General features: G+C 42.3%; 1 long non-coding RNA gene across 1 annotated transcript; it reads left to right on the top strand.

Annotated features, from left to right (window-relative positions):
- The first annotated feature begins 6,961 nt into the window (after positions 1–6,961).
- Positions 6,962–9,881, top strand: LOC135412641 (uncharacterized). Its single transcript, XR_010429818.1, has 3 exons — positions 6,962–8,437; positions 8,550–8,625; positions 9,611–9,881. It is a non-coding gene; the product is annotated as an uncharacterized LOC135412641 (long non-coding RNA).
- Positions 9,882–21,972: the final 12,091 nt, after the last annotated feature.

Below are 21,972 nucleotides of genomic sequence, written 5' to 3' on the forward strand. Positions count from 1 at the left end.
CTGGCGGGGCTGTGGCAAACGCCAGGAATGCGCCTTTGCAGAATACAACAATTTTTAAGAATTTGGGTTAAAGTACGAATGTGCTGCAGTTGCAAAATGCAACTTCACCCCGTCCTGGAAGACACTGAGTCAAGCACAAACTTACATTCACGCACGATTAGGCTGAACTAAAGTAAATCTGCAGGTCTGACTTGTCTAGCGTGAGTCAGCATGACAGGAACAACTTTCACTCAAACTGGGTTTTACAAAGCATTAACTCTTAAACAGCCGCTTGGACCGAATCCTCCAGTTCCTGCACCTCCGTGCTAAACTCCAGCTGGTCCCTGCCAAGGGACTGCCTGCATCCCTCTGGGATCCCTCCTGCATTAAAATCAAGTCGTGCTGCCTAGAGGAAACTTTAATTTGGGTTGAATCTATGTAAGGGCTTGTCCACCCTGAAAAGTAACACAATAAGATGACATCTGCACTGGAAAACCTACAGAGTTTAACCCCTGAGGAAGAACATCTCCTGAAATCAGAGCAACTGTACAGCACATAAATTCAAGCTCTTTAAAAAAAAGAAAAAAAAAATCCAAAATCTTAAACTGAAGAAACCCCGAAATTTTCATATACTTTGAATTAATGTATTCAGTGCACTTGAGTTTAAATACCTATGGATGTCAGGGGCACTGGAATTAGAAGTCTCTTCCAACCCAAACCATTCTATCCTTTCTTGAAATTACATCCCCTTTAAAAGAATTCTCTGTTCTGTTTTTTCTCCAGCCTTTTCCCCACGTTTACAAGACCAAACGAATACATGTAGAAACCTAAACCTATAAAAGGTAAAGTGCAAATCAGATTAGTGATGCTATTTTGCTTTTAGCAGAACAAACTATGATGCTCTTTTAACATAACCTGTAGTAGCACCATGAATCCAGTCAAACATCAGAGCATTTTACTAAATATCTGATCACATTATATATATATTTTCTAGTAATTAAATGTATTTTTCATTAATTGTTCTGTTTGCTTTTAAAATATCAGCTATCGTGGTATAGTTATTATATAGTCCAATGCATTATGGTATCTATATATAGTTATCTTTAACTAGTCATATATGATTTTGCTTAGAGAATCAAAATATTTCCAACACATCCAAAGTATTCAGCTTGGCAGGAGGCTGGCTAGAGGGGATCATTCCCCAGGAGGAGAGCAAGGTCAGTGAGCAGAACAACAGAATCATTTAAAACAGAAATTTGGAATTCAGACAGTTTGAAAAGTAAGAAAAAAACCCATATTATTAAGCAGATGCAAAAGAGCACAGCTATTGGGGCACAGGAGGAAAAGAGAGCCTGAAGCTTCCCAGTGCCCCGTTAGCCACACAGAGCCCTGTTAGTCACCACCCAGCTGCAAATGAAAACACCCCAGGGCAATCTCTGCCAGACATCTATAAACTTGACCTTCTCCCTTTAGGGGTTTGACAAAGCTTCCCTTTTTTTTTTCTCCCCCTCCACTTTTGAAAAAAAAAAAAAAAAACAACAAAAAACAAAAGTAGGCTTATGTCAGCAAAATACTCTGCTGACCTTCATGTAGAGAGGCCTTGGAAGATAACGTGCTATTAATAATCCACTTAAGAAAATATTTGTGGATGCTGAGGAATTGCAGCCAAGGTTTATACAGCCCCGTCAGGATGCTCAGTGAAAGGAACAGAAGAGTTGTGAAAGCTGGAGGAAGTATTTTTTTCCCCTCAGGGAAAAAAAAAAAATCCAGATCATCCATAGGTATTTAAACTCGAGTGCACTGAATACATTAATTCAAATATACACTGGTTGAAATTGAATTTAGCACACCATTAGGAAAGGAGGTATTTTTAGTGCTTGTTATGCAGCCTCTGCGTGTATTGAGGCCATCAAATTAATTTAATTAAATGTGTGCAGAGAGTATGGCTGCAGTTGGAGGCTCCTCTGCAGTTACCTGCCATCGAGGTGGGGCTGTTAAAGGTGCCCTTTTCGGGTTGTTTTGGGTCTAACCTGGCTCTTTCCAAGCCATCCATCTTTGAAATACACCCCAGCAAGATAGCAACTTTGGAAGTGCAGATAAAAATGTTTTCCCCAAATGTTAACATGTGTTCTACTTCCTTTCCCTGCCCTGAGTGGCCCTTTGTGCAGATGCCTGGCAAAGGTGACAGCCTTGTGGTGTAGGAGGAGACTGGGCACGGCTCCAGTGTGCCAAGGATGGAAGATGCCAACTCTCATTCCTTGTGCCACTACTCATCCTGAGAGGGAATCTGGCTCCCAGTTCCAGAGAACCACGAATAATAATGGTAAATGACATCTTGGGAAGAGTTAGCAGGAAAAAGTAGATCAAAGTGCTAACACAAAGTGCTAACACATTATAACTGTTCTTCTAACTCTTAGGTCAGCTAAGTGTTAAAAGGGTAATTCTTCCTAGCTGGGCAAAAGTATTTCTTCCTAGTTGGAGGCTACATTTCTGCTTACCCTTGACTCAGAGCTCTCAGTAACCAGGAAGGTTGCAGTTTAAGGTGTCCAATTCAGTGCTCTTCCTAGTTAGGCCCAAGGCCAGAAAACCTTTGCCTGCCTAAAGAAGGGCTTTGGGAACTCCTATTTTTAGCTTAATAGCTGCAACGACAGTAGGAACAAAGCAGGCTTTGGCCTACACACAGAGTCAATATTCCACGTATTTCCAAGAACTGTAACCGCATTTCCTTTCCCCCTCAGTTCAGTTCTGAATGCCCCTGTCCTCAACACACCTTCCCCTCAGGGAAAGGAAAAGGCAGAACATCCCTGCATTCTGCTTCCCAGGTGGATGCTGCACTCTTGCCAGGCCACTCATCACTGGAAACAGCATCCTAAAACACGAATAAAAGCCTGGTGAGTCATGGGACTTACATCATTCCCTTTGCCTCCTTTGGTGGACCCTGGTAATTAATTTACAGATGTGCTGCTTGGGAATGCTCAGATTCCACCCGTGGCTTACTCCCTGCTTTCTGATGACATAAACAGAGCTTTGCAGCTCGCTTAGTCTATATTTAACACAGACTTTCCTCAACTCCCTCCCGAATTTCATCGGCAAAGGGCCAGATCCTGATCTCAGCTCCCGCAGTGATGTAAATGTGCAGTCGCTCAACCGATGCCGATAAAGTCACTCTGGAAATCTGGGACGTGACCTTACATATCCCTCTCCTGTCAGTCCCTGTGATGACTGAAACAGCACAGCTTTAGGGCTGGTGGTTGCCTTCCTGGAGGAGTCTCCCGTTTCCCAGCTACACGAGGTTTATGGTCCCAAACGAAACAGAAGCCAGTCTTTAAAGGTGTGTAGTCCTACTGAAACAACTGCTTCTGGAAACAGCAACTGGATGTGCTTCCATAAGGAAAGGGGACATTTTAGCAGCAGATGCTGGGGGAAGTCATAAAGTCACAGACCACTTTGGGTTGGAAGGGCCCTTAAAGATCACCCAGTTCCAACCCCCTGCCACAGGCAGGGACACCCCCCACCAGAGCAGGTCTCTGAACACGGGTCACTGCTCCCTGGCTGTCCATGAGTGAGGGGTGTGCACGTTTTTCTGGCTTTCCTGACTTTCTGAAGAGCCAAATAACCTGAAGAGTTTACAGCACACATTTTGAGGCTGCCACAGCCATCAGCTTTGAAGTTTAGGCGTGCTATTGTTTAAATCTCTTTCTCAGCTACAATCTCCAGCGTTGCCACAAATTGTACAGAAGGAACAGTTTGATTTGTTCCTAAACCAAAGGTTTTATAAACAAGGTCACCTTGTTTAAAACTTGTCTTTATATTAGTGCAGTTAAGGCCAGAGCAAGAGAACTGGGGCAGAGCATGAGCTTATAATGCAACATAAATCCAGAAAGTTTAAAACAAGGTGGAAAATTTGTTACCTTTTCAGAATCGCTGAAGTTTTACAATGGAAGAGAAATCTTTCTCTTCATCCAGAACAAAACTTTCCTGGGTTATGAGGGATGTAACATGGCCTGCTGCAAGCGTTTTACCAACTGCCTGGCTTTCACACAACAGGACGTGCCTTTTTCCATACAACAGTGTGGAACTTTACAACGGCAAAGCTGAAAATACAGATTGGTCAAAAGGGTGTAAGTGTAGCAAAATATAACTCTAAGTATTTCTTTTGGCCCGGTGAAGTATTTGATGTCAAGGTTACGGGTGCACAGCTGACACAAGGCTGTCCCTTTCCAAAGGAGCTTGAAGGGGAGGGATGCTTTTAACTGGGAATGGTGCATGGACTGCAGAAGGAAGAATGCTAATGAAGTGCTCGTAAGGCTCAGGATGTTTTAAATAGTTGTTAAATACTAGAAATGGCATTTAGATGACTCACTGCTACAACAAATACAAGCTTCAGGTCATGCCAATAGAACTTTACAGATTGTAATTTCAGAGATTACTTTGATAATAAGTTTTAATTCTACTTTATCATGATTGATTTAAAAAAAAAAAGAGAAACCCCCAACAGTAACAAACCCCAAACACTGAGTCTCTCCCTCCACAAAAAAACAAATCAACCCAAACCTACCCTGACACCTTGCTCCTTCACCTTTGCCTGGGCCATTTCATTGAGCTCATTTCTAGCTCAGAATTATGAACTGCTAGAATGTCACTGCTGCAGCAAAGTGTTAGGTAATGGATCATAAATGTCATCTCCATGCTCAGGAATCGGAGCCATGCACAAACCAAACAGGAGGCCTAAGCTCAAAAGCAGAACTAACCGGTCAAATCAGCCCCACACCGACCACATTCCTCCTGGAAAAAGCAATAAAGCCTGATCCGGAGTATTCCTTATCTGCCTGGAGCCGGAACAAATGCCTCTTGTCTGCGAAATGGGTCCCTTCCAGCAACCAGCAGGTTGGGGATTTCCTGAGTTTATTGTGTCACAGTCAATAACTGAAAGGGAAATTACATGGTTTTCTCTCAAGCCTGTACCTATTTTTCATCTTGCGCCAATTTGGCTGATGCGCTGCGAGAAACAGCACCTCCAGTTTGTTTTGAGCCCACTACCTGCTGGATTGCTCTGCATCCCTTTTTTTTATTGCTTTGGCATGACAGTTCAGCACACATCTTTCTCCCAAGAACTGGGAATTTCTGAATAACCATGATGCTCTCCTGGTCTTAAAGAAAAGAACACTGAAGAAGAGCACACTGAAAAGTTAAAGTATATTCAGTGTCTCCTCATCCAGAAATTGTTTCATATCCTAATTAAATTGTCAAAAAGCATATTAAAAGAAAGATTAAAAACATTTCAGGACACATTTCCCCTTGCTAGATTGCTCATATGCACAGATACTATTAATGCTATTTATTTGATAGCACAAGAGAAGTATTACATTTTCATTTTCCAACTCCATGCTGCAAGGACCTTCGTTTGCTTTTTTTACTGTTAGTTTAATAGTGAGATTTTTGCAGCAGTGACAGCAGCACTTAGGGAAGACAGTAAGAATTAGATTTAGTTACAGTTTTTAAAGCTGGAAGAGCCCACCACAATCATCTCATGTCATAGGGAGTACAGAAATTCCCTGAATTAATGCTCTTGTGAACATGTGAGCAAATGTTTTAGAAATGAACACAGATTTCATTTAGAAGTTATGATTACAGAGCTTGATTCACTGTTCCAGTTGTTAACCACTATCACTGAAAGCTCTATATTTTATTTCTAGTCTGGATTTGATACTGTCTAGTCCATGAGGCAACTACTGGTATTCCTCACCCGTTTCTAAACTCTCTGCTGACACACGTGACCAAAACACACATTAAGAGATAGAATATGATACAAGAGGAAAAGAAACAACCTAACAAAAACAACCCACAAGGCTTTAAAGGAGACATGTGCTATCAATCTCTTTTTGATTTTGAAATCAAGCAGCACTTCATGAAAGCTTGGTAAACCATCTGAGCACGTGTGAACACAGTACATTTCAAAAGAAATGCTATTTATTATGAACATGCAAATGTATGTTTTTGAGGGACATGAGTGTCCTCACTTTATTATTCCCATTTTTATGAATTAGGCTCTATTGCCCCTTAGAAAGGTCTTCAGTAGAAATGACCTCTTCATCTACAGATAAACTTCATTAAAGCTGCTGTGCAGACATAGACTTGTGATCCCCCAATTTACAGCCCACTGGAAAGATATTCCTTGATGGACAAGAGTTACTGCCTTATAAAGCTTTTCTCTTGCCCTGCCAAGTCTACTGCTTCACGTGGGTGATGGTTGTATGTGCCTTTTTTTGCTGCGGGCACATTTTTCTAGGATCTAGGATGAAAACATCAATTTTTCCAAAATTAATAGAGCAGCTACACAGATCAATGACATTTTAACCACTTCTACATTCTTTAAAAAAACACCTTAATACACTAAAATCACTTACAGTGTTCAAACACACAGTGTTCAGCGCATATTTTGTGTCATAGAGCAGTGGGGAAAGGGATAACTAATTTGGCAAAAAATAAGTGTTGCTAAGGAACCAAAAGGTAAGGCAGAAAAAAAAAATGCATTTATCAAATTATACTGCAAAAGCTGGCCAGAATGGAATTCAGTGGAACACTGAACCACGCAGAACTGTAAAAGCTGCAGGCAGCAGCACGTTCTGAATACTAAGACAATCAAAAACTGCTGATTAAGTTCAATTAGTAATTAAAAAGCATAAACCGTAACCTCCCAGGTTCTGCAGACGGCAATAAGTCCCAGCCCAAACACTCTGCAGGAGGAATGCCATGCAAATTAGAGCCTGAGGGCACTGTTACAGTGTAAGCAATAACAACAAGCCGAAATTCTGCAGGTAGAGGGTTTCTCTCGGTTCCCCTGGGAATTTGAGAGCATTCTCAAAGTCGGCAGCTCCGCACATCAGACAGGGTTTCAGCTGGGCCTGGAGGACTGCCAGGATTTGGGAAAACATACCATCCCCTGCTTGCCCAAACTGAAAACGTAAGGACTGAAGAATTTTGTGAGAGCCCAGTGCAGCGTTCTGCTCTGGTGATATCACACACACAGCGCTGCTCGGATTAAGAGCCCCAGCACCGTCCCAGGCTTGTGGATGAAGCCGCTCCGATTCCCCCTTCCGAATTCCTGTCAGGCATGTTCAACGGCTCGCATCGGGCTGTCTTTTCAATTACACACAAACCTTGTGAAACATCTCCACCAGTAGCCAAACACTGTGGGGGAAAAAGGAAACTCGAATCCTTTCCCGGGCAGATCAGCGAAGTAAAGCTTTGCTTTACCATAACAACAAAGTTGAGGTTCCTCAACACGCTCCCTTATCCTGCTCTCTCACCTCAGCACCCGCCAGTTCTCATCATTCCTCACTCCTCCATCCCCTTCCCGAGCAGGCAGCACCGGGCAAGACTCAGCTCCTGCAGGAGGACTTGAGACAGACACAGCCCCGCAATAAAACCGAGCTGCTCTCCCAGGTGGGTTCGCGTTTCCCTCCCCACGACGAAATGAAAACCTCCTGTCTCCTCGCCTTCCCGTTCGGGATGAATTACCCGCGCGGGTCCTTCGCTGCCAGCCCTGGACTACTGACAGTATCATTAAGCTGAGCCCCACCAGGGACAAATCTCTTTAGACGCTGAACAGTAATACTTTTATGCTGCCTAATGAGTTTTGCGGCGTTGCACGTTACGTAGGGAAGCGAATACCTATCCCGGGGCAGGGAAAGGCACGGGCAGAGCGTTCAAAGGACGCGTTGTTAGAGGTCTGGGTGTGCTCCTAGAGAGCCAACGTTTCCTTTTCTTCTACAAGTGCTCAAGAGAGAACAGGCTGCTGTGAACTCAGAGTTCACAGTAAATAAATACCCAAGTCTGCGCAGGAGAGTTGAAATGCCGTGAGAACACCCTGAGCAAGCAGGTGTAGGTGTGCCAACAACTCCAGCGACCTTCCCAGAGCCAATCCAGGAAAAAACACCTTGCTTGGCAGTGTGCAACTACAGACACAACAGCACACAGTGCCTACAAACAGGAGGGACACATTTTGACCAAGGAATGGCTGATTAGCCCAGAAAAAGCTTGAAGTGAGATCCACTGACATCCATGGAGCATCACGGATGCGTAGCCATGGAGCTCCGGTGAGCTCCGGATAAAGCCCTTGGAATGACACAAGCCACTGTTGCATCACGATTCTGCAGTTCCTAAAATAACTGCCCTGACTTAAAGGGAATTTTACTACTTCAGTTTTCTCTGCTCCCCGGTGATAGGCCTTATAAACGCTGTGGAAATAGAAACTATCACCACATGCAGCAGTGGAAAAAAAAAAAAAAAGAGGAAAAAGCCCTGAGAAACTCATTTCCTCAACTGGGTGTCAGAAGTTTCAGTATCAGGCTCAAGTTATTAGATCTCCAAGTTATGTTTCTCCCCTGGGAATGGACTTTAACTGCATATATTTGGCAAAATCTCCTCTTAAAGCTGAAATAATTTGCAGCTGCTGGTAGGTCAATATTTGTGTATATATATATACACACACATTTTTATACATATATACATAAGATGGATAAAACAATAGCTGTTTCTGTTAATTTTTGATGCTCTTTATCCCACAGGTTCTTTCACTCACACTATATGGGTAGGAACTCCTCCTACCATAAACCCTCCAGATTTTGGACACAGTGACAGCATGTAAGGTCTAAACTTCCTCTACTGCAGTTGTCATAAATTAAAAACATAGACTGTATTCTGTGCAATAGAACTGTGTGAAGGAACAAGAACTGAGAAGGAATATGTTGCCCTTTTTTCTGACATGCAGCAATGACTATTTATGATTCCAGTAAAGCTGTATCCATCTTTTGGTTTTTGGAAAAGAGATATTAAAATACAAGCTCTCTTTCTACCATCATGGAAAATTCCTTCTAATATTGTCTCTAAAGTAAACAGTTATAAATATATTTATGGACATTTATAACATTGCCAAAGCTCCATGCCTTGAGATCATGGGTCAAGCACCTAATTTTCATGGGATTTCTAGAGAATATTTTTGTTTAATACATTTGAGTTCTATATCTCTTCTGAATTCTGAGGCTTTAATGCATTGCATTTTCAATTCTGTAAGAAAAGAAAGTAAGAACACAACCATATATTTGCCACAAATAATCTCAAGTCATGTTTCATTTGTCTCCCACACTCAGGTTTGAGCCCATAAGTAAATTTTCAGATGGTGATAAAATTGTTAAAGCCAGCAGCCCAGCTGCTGCATTACATGTATTTAGCTGTATTTCACTCTCTGTTTGTATTTCTCTCTGTGGAGTTTTCTAATAGAAATATTTAGAGGCAAAATCCAACTAGGGCAGCCAACATTAATGATAAAAATGGACCCACCTGTTTTACAGAGAAGGAAAATATCAGGTTTAGAACAATCATGGAAGAAGTAGAAATGCTGTAGTTCGTTAAGTGACATGTGACTGAGCTAAACAAGGTAAACTATAAACCTGGATTAATTGAACATAATTAATGTATTTTGATTTTACTAGCAGAAAGCATGGATTACAAGCAGTTCTCAAAGTCATCCTTTGGATGCTTGAGTTGATCTGTAAAAATCCTGGTCTGTGTAGAGGCAAACCACACAAGTTGCTCTCTGAAAATCAAAGGGGCCTATGTTTGCTTAAAGCACAGGCTGTCGCTGATTAAAGATGGGCTTGGCAACTGGAGCAAGGGGACTTGAGGAGGCAATTCCCTGCTGTGGCAGAAACCTGGAGCCAAAAACCTAGGAGGTCTCTTCCAGAGCTGCCTTGCTTGCAACCAGCTCCCGTTTCTCTCTCATCTGGGTTCAGCTGGACTGAAGAAGACACGAACTTCTGTTTTTTGGTGCACAGCAAACAGACTAACCTTTGGTTAGAGCACAGCTTTCACAGTTATTAACAGTAAATATCAAATCCTCAGCTCTGTTCCTAGATGGCTCATTTCAAATACACCAAACAAACATCCCATGGTCCTCATTCCAGAGATCCAGTAACTTGGATATGCTCGGAGGCATGGAACGGGAAACTTGGGTCCTTTCCATGCTTTATGACTAAGACTGTGGATGCATTAACTCTCAAGTGGAAGGTATTGTGCTGATCAGACTTTGATCTGTGGCCTTGATCCTGGTCTACTCTTTCCAATGTACAGCATAATAGTGAGGAAAAGGGTCCCCTGGGCAAAATTTCAAGGGTAGAAAGATTTAAGTGTGCGAGGTTGGATCTAACTCACAGAAACAAGTAATATACAGTCGGTGGAGACTCCTATATCACTTTAAATACAGTTGCTGAGGGTTTGCATGTGTCACTCCAATGATTTCCAAACTACAGCACTTTCTCTTCACCTGTTGGTTGCCACAGACCAGACAGAATTCCAATACATCTCACACAGAGAGCTGTCTGCTTAGGGATGCACAAGGAAACGCATTCTGAGGCAGCTCCAAACATTAAAATGGATTCAACTCCCCGTGAGGTCACTTTTTAATTGCAAGTGACAGGACCCCAAATATTGCATTGCCTGCCACGAGTTCTCTTTGAGTCACTTCTATACCTTGCAAAGAGACATAAGTCACCAATTAGGCTCCTGGCACTCTGTAATTTGCCTCATACAACCAAGATCCAATCCAAAAAGGCTCTGGTCCAGAAAGCAGCGTAGCAGGGACACAGAGTGCCTGGCTGTGGGTTGGAAGGGACCTTTGGCAGTTTTCTCTGGCAGCAGCGTAAAACTGAGATCCCCAAATGTTTTATCCCCCATTGTTTATCTGGCAGCCAATTCCACCTTGGGAGTAGTTCTGTCCTGATGCACAGGAAAAGCAGTGAGGATGCCTGTTGTGGAGGGACCTCCCTCCAGCCCAGTTTAGCGTTGGCTCTAGAACAGGATCAGCTACAAGGATGATTTTCCCAGCGGGATTTCACAGAGACCGAGGTTATTCCATTGACTTTCATAACACTCAGGGGAGCCTCAGAGATTCAGATTATTTTGCATTTTGGAGAACCCAGCGAGGTCATTACCACGGATTTAAGAAAACCAATATTTCGGTTTTATATTTATGATCTTCTTTCCACTTTTTGTGTTCTAAGCGTTGGCATTTAAATGATTTTTCTTTTTGCCAGCTGTTCCCCCGTAAGAAGGGCGAACTATAAAACCAGTTCCAAACTGTAGATGGTTTAGTAATCACATGAAGTTAAGGGCAGCAGCTAAGGACAGTAGCACTCAATAAAACTTTACTGGTTAAAGTAAAACTGGCACCAGCATTTTCTCTGTTAATATGATTAGCCCGTTGGAAATGGCTGCATGACACACCGTGCACGGAGAAATCTGTCTCCTTTCTTTGCTGCTGCACCGATCGTGGAGATTTCCTTGGGGACACATTTATATGGTTTAGAAATTCTCCAGGAAGCAAATGTAACAGAGCACTGATGCAAACTGCTGTAATATCATGTACTGAACCGATTTTAGGATGTGTATGAATATTGCTGTTTCTATGGCAATGGAGCACCAGTTTATGGATACGAAATCCAAATCCACACAGGCAAAACCCAAGCACAAACACACTCACTTGCTGAACGCTTCTGGAATCAGTTCAGGGTGATTTATTTTCCAACAGTAAATTTCCTACACGTGTAACGTTCACCAAACACTGTGAGCACTATGTGCAACACTTCACAGGCTGAACTACACCCTGGGAAGTTTTTAATGCCAGGACAGAAGAACGTCAGACAGAAGGTAAAACTGTGAGGGAAAAACCCCACCCATATTCCTGCTCTTAAGCATCGATATTCCTCTCTGTAAAGGGAGGGAAAACAAAACAAGCATGCATATAAATCACTGCTTCTTAGCAACCAATAACCAATTTGGAGGGAAAAACTAGGACTTAAGCTAGGAGGGAAGAAAAGCAACACAAGAGGCTTTGAGAACAGGATTTGAGCTGGCTCCTCACTGAACTTGAGCAATTTGGTTTCTGGTGTTGCATTTCCGAAGCAGCTGCCGTGTTTTATGTCCTTACCCTGGTTTATGACTGGGACACATCACACATCCATTACCTAGTCTGACTAATTATTTGGGAATTACTGCGGTGAGCAATGCCAGCAGAACTTGCTTTATTGCCTCAGCATAGTTGAGCTGGAAAATGCCTTATGGATACATCTAATTCCACGAAGACAAACAACTTTATAGTCATCATTAACACAGGCTGTAAATGATACACAAGCAATTCTGTAGGAATTTTTACAGAAACCCAGTATAGCTCATATGGAATAGAATCCACCAAAGCAACCTCTTTGGTGTGCCATCCACAGAGAGGGAAGCAGAAACAGTGCTGCCGTCAGAAAACACACTTCTGATCTGCAGAAATGTAGAGAGTTCCTGTAATTCGGTACAGATGTAACCCCGGGGTAAGTCTGTCAGTGTAATCAGGATTTTCACAGTATGTGAGTGCTGCCCTCCAGGCATTTGGAAACACCTTCTCCCTGCTGGCTCCTCACGGTACCTGGGAGTGCAATGAAACCGGAGCCGTGTTCTGCACGATCCTGCTTTACCCCACGCTGACTGTGGCCCTGATCCTGCACATGCTGACATTCCCACTCAAAATTCCCAGCATAAACAGCCCCACTGCTCCTGTGAGGCAAGTAAAACACGCACAGAGTTTTTGGCAGAGGTGGAAATCGTGCCTCTCTGGCGTCACCACCAAATTACCGACAGGTTGGGAACGGGTCCCCAGCTGTTGTTTCACAATACAGAGGAATATGAGGTAACAACACATTGCAGAATCCGTGTTTGAATCACCAAAATTAGTGCCAGCCACAGTGCCCTCACTAAGCAATAAAGACCTCTCAGAAAATGGCCCCATAAAAAGGAGAGTGAGTAATTGGAGAGAAGATCCAGCTAGGAAAGATCCAACTAGCGCTGCCTAATTAAAACAGGCCAGGTCACACTTTCCTCTGCTGCTTTATGGATGCAAAGTTGTAGAACACAGGCAGAAGTAAATATTGGATATCATCAGCCTTGCCCTTGTAATCCTCTTTCCTGGCAGATCCAAACTCTTTCAGCATGATCTCTCCCTGCTTTTCCAAACACAGCCATGGGCTCAGAGACCATATTTGGCAAAGGTGAGGAGGCAAGGAATGTAAAAAAAAGTGCAAAGGGAGGGGTTTACTTTGTAAAGCAGACATGTTTCTCCTTTTCTTTATCCTTTTACAGTTTCTCCAGCCTGTGCTACCGAAGGAAAGGATGTGGTTGATCAAACCTGGGCTGGGGTTTAGCTCTGTACAGATGCCTTGTATGGTGGAGAGCCATTAGATACTACAACACTACAAGGAAGTGGCACCATGTGACTCATTTTACTCACACACATACTGTTAAAAAAAACCCAAAAAAAACCAAAAAACAAACCCAGACATATGGAAGAAATCTCAGTTATTTCCTAGTTTTAAAATATTTTAAGCATGAAATAATGATTGGAAATGATTAGTTGCACCAGGGGAGAAGGAAAAGCAAATTTGGCAGCTCGTTGTGATGCTCAAACGTGACACAAGGCAAACAGGTGTGCAAACCAAAAAGAAGGGGTGGAAAAAAGGCAGAGTTTTTCTGGTAAGAAATTATATTCATGGACTAAAAGAATAAGTTGGCAACCAGATAACATATATGGAAAATAAATGGCTAATGAGAGAAAAGAGCCATAAGAGCGTTCAGATACTGAGACTATAACGTACAGATAAGAAAAATAACAGGTTTAATGACTATGTAAGGATCAATTATAATGGAAAGGAAGTTTTGAGTTGATCCAAATTCAATTTCTGAAAACAACAAGAGCTTTTTAGTTTGCCAGATGAGTTAGTAAAGGAATCTAGAATTGGAGAGGTTTCTGGGCCTCTACAGAAGAAAAATTAGTGGCCCTGGTTGGTACTGCCATTGGTTAAAAACTGTCCAGGGATTCTGCTGGAAACACAAGGAACAGCTTTCCATGTTCAAGGGTAAGCAAAAAAAGTGGAATAGAATAAATTTACTCGTGTGGAGCATTACCTCCACTATGTCACAATTCTGATGTATATTTAACATGCTGTGTGAGACCCAGAGGGTTACAGTGACCCTAAATCCTGCAGTTTGTCAAGGATGGGCTGCAACACGGGGATCCCTGACCTAGAGAAGATTTTTTGAAGGAGGATCATCTCTTTTTTTTTTCCCCTAATACTTTGACAGAGTCATCATTCTGACTGTACAAGGTACTTCTGAGCAGTGCTTTCTGAACCCTCACTCCCCTTTGGGAAAAGGGCTCTTGGCCTCTTAGCACCCGACAGCCCTTTCCTTTTAACAAATTTACTACTTATCACATCTTTATGAGGGGGAAAGAGATGGAAAAAGACCGGGGGGTTCTGCCAGTCACATTCTGTGTGTGTGAAACTACAACTGGGCTCCAATGGAAGTCTCAAAGCACATGTATGGAAGGAAACTGCTGGAATGGGAGCCTTGGAACAGAGACTCTTTACAGCAGTCACTTCATATCAGCACAGCGAATTTCCCCATGAACTGGGAGGAAGTTTGGGCCTCTACCTGTTGATACATGATGGTTTGCAAGGCAGAGAAACTGCTAAATATGTGCCACAAAGGACATGCATCAACACCACACGTGCTCTGTCACGGAAAACCTGATTTAGGCTGAATATGTGAAGGCTCTTATTTTGCAAATAAGCAGCATTTGGGGAGCTCCTCCCTGGATTTCTTTCATTCCAGACCGCCTGGAACATGGGTGTGAGAAGTGCAAGGGTGAGAACACATATGCAGATACTGGATTACTACACTGCTTTAACATAACCTGGAATTGCTCAGGAAAGACAGCAGTATTTTTTACTGGGAACTGAGAAGAGAACTGACAGCAAGAAGAGAACCCAAAGGACAGATCTGGTTGCTTATCCAAATTGTTATAGTGCTTCAGAGGAATCTTTTATGCAATAAATGACAAGAATTTTTATTTGTTTTACTCTCTAAGGGAAAAAGGAATGAATTTAGAAATCCTATTAAAAATAACCAGAGGTGCTATTATTTCTTTAAATGTATGAATTAGGTTTTCATTGCAACTTTCCTATGCCCAAAACAATTTTCAAAACAAGACAAACTCCATATATTATGAATTCCTTTTTTTCCAGTGAAATACCAAAATCATTCAAAAAAATGAAGGTCAACTACATCCCAAAATGAGAATACATAGATTTTAACGTGGAGGGAGAAGGAGGGGAAAAAAAATAAAAAGATAAAGAAGTGGTAAGGAGCAAAGGAAACGAAGCAGTAAATTCAAACATTCTGTTACTGCACTAGGGCAAGCCTTGGCACATCCTAAACCAGAGAACAGTGTTTATATTGTGGGCTGGTTTTTCTGAAAGGAACAAGGACAGCTAAGTTCAGTGACAGAACTTAGACAGCGATAGAATCCAAGCTGCCCTGATGAACTGGCACAATCCCATTTACAGCGTGCGTGGCCCCGGGCTGGAATTCCCTGTTACAAAGGGTTTGGCAGCACCTCCCGGCTTCCCTCCTGGCACTTGCTCTCGCCCCGAGGTTCCAGGGCACCTTTCCTGGGACAGTTCCAAAGGCTGCGCTGTGACTTGTCTCTGGGAAGTGTTTGAGGGGAGGGAGCCCAGCTGTGCAGCCCCCCAGCGCAGCTGTATGGCACGGGAAGAGCCCGCAGACAAATGGGATCGCGCTGGCACAAGCTGGCAGCGCTGAGCTGCGCTGCCCGGGGGCACCGTGCCAGGAAATGCGAGCGCTGCCAGCCCCTGGGCATTGGGAAACCCGGAGCAACCTGTGTGTGTAAATCCAGCTGTCGGCCGCTGGAATTGCTGCACCTCCTTCCTCAGATAGCACCGTAATTTAATTAAGTGTTGATGTGTTCTGGGTGGAAGCCCCTCAGCAGCACTGCTGCTGAATAAGCCATTTCATTTTAAATAGGGAACGGGAACAGAGGCCTTTCCCATATTAGAGGAATATTTTGGAACAGAGTTTACATTCCACTTATCATTGTTTTCATAGTAGTTGGATTTAAACTCAAAGGGAAAAAAAAAATGACATCACGAATTATATTCCTGTAACTCATTAAGGGTGATGGCAAAATCAGTGGAACAACTTTAACCAAATCTCCCAATATTGTGGGGTCATTAATTTGTTTTGCCACTGTTTTCCAGGCTTATAAAAGGGCAAATCTTTGCTTGCTTTGTATTAGATGGTCTGTGGTTTGCAGGGAGGGAGCAGTAAGCTGTGGCTAGAGGATATGTCCATTTTTTCCACCTAAAATTACGTTTTACATCTCAGGAAACCTCTGGAGCAGATTAAAACTGGTGTGAACAAATCAAGACACAGATTTACAGCTACTTCATTATATGTTTCTTCCCCTAAAATAGAAAAGCCACCCCCCTTCTCCTCCTTGCATGTATCTTAACAGTCTTTATGGTACCAAAGGCAGGCCAAAGGAACATATGGCACTCGGATTTCTCCTGGATGAGGTCATTCCGAAGCGAGGTCTTTTTTCCTCCCTCCACAGACATTTACATGCCCTCAGAATCTGGCCATGACATTCCAGATTAAATTATCACTTTCCCAGTCCTTAGGATCCTCTCGATTTTTTGTTTTAAGTCAGTGCCAGGAAGACAGAAGAGCTGACAAATTCCTTGGGTTCCACCCAAAATGCTGCTTTGGAAGCGGTTCTTGCAATGTTTTGGATTCATTTCACCCCCTGAGCTGCCAACGTGCTTGGAATTTCGGGGGTGTTTTCAGGAATCGTTTTTATAGGAGCATAAAGTGACCTCTGTAGTACAGTTATTCTTAGTTTTGAGAAAACTCAAGCAGCTCTTTTTGGAAAGAGGCACTAAGGTATTACGGCAGGAATTCGGTTTAAAAATTAAACTGACAAGAGCAAAATCTCTGACAATAGCAAAAAATAACATCAACACAGGTTTCTCAGTTGTGTACCATGTGAGCCTGGCTTTGGATAAGCTGTTCTCAAATAAGATAGGTTGGTCTATATGATCTTCAGCAAAGGGAGATGGAATTGCATTTTAGCAGGGATTGTGCTGCCACATGTGTTGTGATGCACCCTAGCTGTCCCAAAAATATCAGGCATTGCAACAGGGAATGGAGAACTGTAGGGAACAGGGGGTTGTGCAAGCACTAATTACATATATTGGATTAGAACTGGTCAGCAAAAGGAAACTTACCAACACAGATGAAGTTATTCCGAGTAAGAGAAGGGTCAGAGGACAACAGCAATCCAATAATAACATACCTTAAAGGATTTCTCTTCTCTCATTAGAAGACTTGCTCTGTTTTCACATTTCTGTAAACAGAAATGAATAGTCAATGCAGACAAAAAACCACATTGAACTTTATTGTTATTATTACTCTTACTTTTAGAAAAAAAAAAAGTGAACAGCAGTAAAAGGCATTATTAGTTAGATGCAGCTCATCTTTTTAGCTGGGAAATCTCCCGCTGAATTGCAATCAGCTCACATTCCTGGGGAAAAGGTGCTCACAAGGGCAGTTTCATCAGCCCGTGCTCCAAGGGGAGTGTTTCCGGGGATTTAGGGAAGTCATTTATCCCTCGCTGTGCCCTCTCTCTCTCCCCCTTGTGGAGCCCTGACCTGCCCCGCAGGTGCCGCGAGGCTCCGGCAGCCTCATTAAAAACACGGAGATTTTCGGCTGAAAGGCCCTACTAAAAATATTCCCGTTGCCACAGCAATAGACCCTGCGATACAATAGCGTGGCTCTCGGCAGGATATTGCCAAAGGAGCAGGGATGAGAAACCTGGACTTCAACTGCCAACAGAGCAAAGGACCCCCAAAAGCCTCACTATTTATATAACCACCTCTGGCTCCAGGTTTGTGCCTCTGTGCAGATCTATCGATTCTTGCGGTGCAGAATTCCAGAGGCAAACTTTCCTTGCAGCAGCACCTAACGGAGCACACAAAGGTCTCCTCCTTCCACAGGTTCCATACCAGTTGCCAGAAGGCTCAATCATTTCTTTTGATATGACCCCAAGCACCTTCAGAGCCGTGTCAATATTTAAAATTGAACTACACCAATACAGTGAGGTTGCCCTGACTTACTTCACCAACAGAATCATGACTGCTCGAGGTAAAAGATTTCATAACTATGCACCCACAGATAGTCTGCCAAATTCATAACCTGCCTCCTGAAAGTTTAATTTCGTTGAAGTGCTGAATATTCTTTAGCCCTTAGGGTTGTAGAGTGGGATTTAGTGGAAATGACCGGGAGTAAAGGCATTATTAGGACCAGAGCATCATCATTTGACAGCCTGAATGCATGTTACACCAAACTTTCAATCCCATTCTTCAAACTGGTTGCATAAGAACTAGAAATAAAGCAGGAAATCAATCATCTTGGCCTTCATGAGAGCTGCACTCGCTCATTATCTCTGTCTAACTTGAACAAACACAGTTTTTGATATATTGTTGCTGAGTGAGTAGCTGGAAGAGAATTTAAGCAAACTGGCTTCCCGTCCTGTGCTCTAAGTTATCCAGTTTTCATCTCGAAAATTGGTCAATCTGCCAAGACTTCACATAAAAACAAAGGCAAAACACATCTAAATGAGGACATTTCTTGGGAGTTCATCCTTTTTAGTGATTGCAACAAGAGGCCATTTGAATTAAAGCGCATCCACTGTTTATTCCCTGTGTGGAGTGGCTGCAGGAAGGGATTCAGTTTACATTATCGTCAGTCTGCCAAGAGCTGAGTTGTCCAGCTACTCAAGAAATAGCATCCAGCCAAATCCTTCTCCAAATATCTAATTGGCATCTCATGCTAATGTAATTAAATCAGCTTCAAACGCTCGTTCTGTTGCCAAATTGTTTGAAGTACAGTGGAGCACAGGGGTACTGCCAGGGAGAAGATGCAGATTAGCACAAGGAAGAAATATAAAACTTCAAGGATTAAAAATAGCATTGTACTGTAGAAAAAAAAAAAAGAAGGATTTTCAATTAAGAAGTGAGGTTTTATCACTGATATTTATAACAACATGAAAGCCCTATGGCTGCACTGACACAGAGAGAGGTTCATGTTAGTTGTTCCCTGCGAAGAATCTAAATCCAATTATTTTGGGTACTTTGTCAGGTCAAAAGTTCTGGAATTCAGTACCCAAAGTTCCGAGCCAAGTGAGTTCTCAGATAAAAACTGGTGCATTATCAAAACCGTCTTGCAATTCTGTGATTTCAGGAAAAGTTTTCCTTAAAAAAAAAAATCCAAACAAACTGTCCAGTTCTGAAACAGCAAAGCAGATGGGGAAAGACCTGAAATGGAGGGGAGCATGAAGAAGGTCAGATTTTGTCATTAAGTTATAGTATGAAGGTGAATATACACCAAAGAAGAATTCTATGGGGACAGCAGGTACACACCTGTATTAATATAGATGACACTCCTGTCATCTCTATTAATATATATTTACTGCTCTTGCAAAATACAACCTCTACCAGTTGTGCCACTGTGGTTTTAAGTAACACACACTCACCAAAGCACTTCACCGGGGGATTTCAATGGGATGTGAGCACATACTTAAAGTTAAGCCCATGTGAGTCCTTTGGTGGAAAAGGATAAACTTCATTGTGTGCCTAAATGCTCCCTGAATTGCAACCTCCACTGCTCTGGCATTTGGCCCATTTGCAGGGGTCATTTCACGCTTTCTTTCCTTCATCTACAAGTGATTCCTCATCTTTCTGTGTAAAATAATATCTCATGGAAATACCAACTTTGGGTATAGAAAAAAAAAAAGTAAAATAAAGGTCTCATTTTAAGAACTTTTTTCAGCCTTGACATCACTAACCAGGGCAGAAATCCAATAGAGAAGAATGCACATACATATATTTTAATCAGTGGTTACAATTCATCTGGAAGTTCCCCTTTCTTCCACATTAATCCCCAGCAATTTTTCTGCCTGACAACAGAGTAAAACCTCCCTCAACATCCGACCTACACTGATTTTTGATCTCCCAGAACAACAAGCTCAGCACCTTGAGGCCTTATCCCTCCTGTCCTTCACATTTTACTGGGGAAGGAATTACTGGGTAAAATGTGGCAGTAGACAAGGTTGCAGTAAGAGCTCTTCACCAGAAAAATAAATGAGTCAGGTAAATTATTCCTGCCCCACTTCCCTGTAGGAATTAATGGCCACAGTTAGAACAGCATAACACAAAGAATCTCGAACTTTTTTATCCAAAAACAGCATAGGAAGAGAAGTTTATAAGAAGTTAATGTACATTGTTAATGTAAATATGCTATCAAGAGGAAGAAAGCATTGTAAGAGAACAAACACCATAAAAGCAAAAACCTGAAGAACAGAATATTGTAGAAAAACACTGAAAATCTAAAGTTGAGCAATTACAGCAAACTGAGAAATAAAAGCACACAGCATCTCTGAAAATTGATCTTGGAAGCATACAAAGAGCATTCTAAGTGGAGCCTGACAGGTTTTTCAAGGACTTAAAAAGCATAAAGGCAACTGAACTGATTTTTTTTTTAATTTTTATTGAAAGAAACATTCCATGCAAAGCCTTAATTTGCCTGTTTCCAGTGTGGACTGAATTTTTACAGCTGAATTTGAAACTCTTCAAAATAAGGGTTTATATAATGGAAAGGCTGACACAAGCCTGACTTCAGGGATGAGAAGCACAGCATCAGATTTTCCTCTCTTGCAGGAGAAATTACAAATGACTTCAAGCAAAACCATGGTAAAGAAAAGATAAAAATGATCAGTAGCTCTTTAGATCCATCTTGAAGAAAGTGCTTTTGAGTGGCAAATAAGATCAGATTATGAAGCAGGTTATAGAGCAGCACATAAAACAGATGTTTGCCAGCATCATGGGAAAAAAAGCAGGGAAGAATTTGCTTTTTTCCTGAGGCAGAACTTCCTCAGACACGCACTGGGAAGGAAATGGAAGTCGAAGCCAGCAAAGCTGCTCTGAAGAAAAGTAGTAACAGGTGCTGGTAATGCCAGAGAATGAGGAAAAGCCACTTTCCAGCATCTTTGGGGCAAGATGGTGTGTGATATCAACCAGCAGTCCATTCCCTGGGAATTCCAGAACATAATGGGCACTCTCAGGATGTCAGCAAACATCTCTTGGCTTCCTTGCAGAAACAGGAGCACTGCAACACTCCAGCAGCTGCAGGTCTGCAGTGATGGAGGAAAGGGGGGTGTTACCTCTGAGCTTCTATTTTTTGGTGTGTGCAAGGGAGAGACTTGTGTATAAACTATCCTTGTTTCTCCTGAGTGTATATTTGGGATTGTATTATAATTGAAATAATTTCTATTTTTATTTTTAACAAAGCTTTTTGATTTTGGGCTCTGAACCCATCTGTGTCTCCTTTTAGGCAATCCACTACAGCAGGAAGTATGGGATGTTCCACTGCAAAATTCCAGCTGAGTTTGGATACTCAGTCTCGGTCTGAGAGATGACTTGTCACAGTGACTTGAGATGAAAACAAGGACTAAAAGAAATCCCTGCAAACATGGAGATTTTCACTGATACCATATTCCCCTAATCCCCAGTGGTGCTGGTTTTCAGAAAAGCAACCGAATGACTGAATGGAAATTGGTGGTTTCTTTGGGGAGTTTAGGACAAGAGTTAAGCAAATAAACAAGTGCTGTAGACCAGAACGTTCAAACTGGTGCCAAAATAAACCCAGACAAATGCTGTAGTGATTCAGGCCCTGGAATTGGATATCTAAGAGTGTTCACAAATGTTCTCACTCCTAAAACAATAACAACAACAACAGAAAGTTACCGCAAGCACGGAGTGACTTTATCTCGGTTAATTCCTTAAAGGACCAGTGTAAACCTTGGCTGTGTTATGTTGATGGCATTACATGACACAATCCAAGCAGAGCACATTCCCTAAGTGCATCAGTCACACAGATAAACTGGAATTCTCTATAAAACTACCTTGGCATCCCTTTTCTTCAAGGACCAGAACTCCTTTCTCCATTAGGAGTGATGCTCTTCCACCCCTCCCGGTGAGG

Source organism: Pseudopipra pipra, chromosome 4 (assembly GCF_036250125.1).
Source record: "Pseudopipra pipra isolate bDixPip1 chromosome 4, bDixPip1.hap1, whole genome shotgun sequence".
NCBI lineage: Eukaryota > Metazoa > Chordata > Aves > Passeriformes > Pipridae > Pseudopipra > Pseudopipra pipra.